The sequence below is a fragment of the Lupinus angustifolius genome, chromosome LG15 (genome assembly GCF_001865875.1).
Source record: "Lupinus angustifolius cultivar Tanjil chromosome LG15, LupAngTanjil_v1.0, whole genome shotgun sequence".
Taxonomy (NCBI): Eukaryota; Viridiplantae; Streptophyta; class Magnoliopsida; order Fabales; family Fabaceae; genus Lupinus; species Lupinus angustifolius.
The window spans coordinates 18,618,100-18,619,257 of NC_032023.1; positions in this window are offsets into that span (position 1 = coordinate 18,618,100).

Here is a 1,158-nt window from a genome sequence, read left to right on the forward strand (position 1 = left end):
GAAACAAAAGACAAAATATTAAAATATGCTCACAACCCAAAATTATCAATGTGCTTAAAACAATGTATATCCAAATCAAGATACCTAGTGCACCATCAATATCAAGTCTATGGATAGTGATATCAACTGCAAGTGGTACTCTTGTTATAATGATCAAGCATTCATAATAAGGCATGTCAACTGACGAATCCCTCTTTGGATTGATTCATCAGTCACATGTATAAAACTTTAGAATTATGACATGTTTATCATCATAGGTGTGTATGATCTTCGGCCAAATATTAACTTTCCTTTGGGCCAGCTAATACCCGCATGAATGACCATACACACTTCCATCCATTATTCCTCATGAGTTATATCCATGAAAGAGGTCACTTTGGCGACATTTCACTTCATTTGGCTCATTTGAAATAACAGACAGCCTTAATGGACATACAAATAACAATTAAAATCAATGCACAAAGATACTGAAGTTCCAAAAATAATAAATCAAAAAATATTTATTTATTTAATTTTTTTTTTGTTTTTTTTTCCGCTCGGGCGAGCCAAATCTTGCTTGAGCCAAATTAAAGGCGATTTGCCTCTGTTTTCTCTCGCTGGAGCGAGCCACTCTCGCTTGAGCGAGAGCACTGCAGCAGAACACGAAAAATGCGATTTCTGCATCATTTTCCTCCAAAAATTCACCCAAAATTCATGAAAAACAGTAGAAAAACAACATTCATTCATTTCAAATCCTTTTGTATTCATATTATAAGCATGAATGTCTTTCTTAATCGATTCATGGCAAAAATAAACACATCAAAACCCTAAATCAAACCAGATTTGGGGAAGAACATGAAAACCTAATTTCACAAATGAATCATATTGGGGTGGCTCTGATACCACTTGTCGGAGAAGTTACTCTCCATCCGAAATCCATAGAGTAAACACGGAAGTCCTTATGACCATGGCTTTGTTCCCACAACCGAATGTGTATGCCCATACATACACCCAAATGGAACATCCATGGTCCAGACCGAAGAAACCCCAAATGAGTTCATGGTGAAGATGAAGAACATACCTTGTTGAGCCATTTCCGGAATCTCGAAGGTATGAGGGTGAGATGATCTTCCAGATGATAGAGCGCCTTACGGTTTTCCTTTAGTTCTCTCTAGAGGG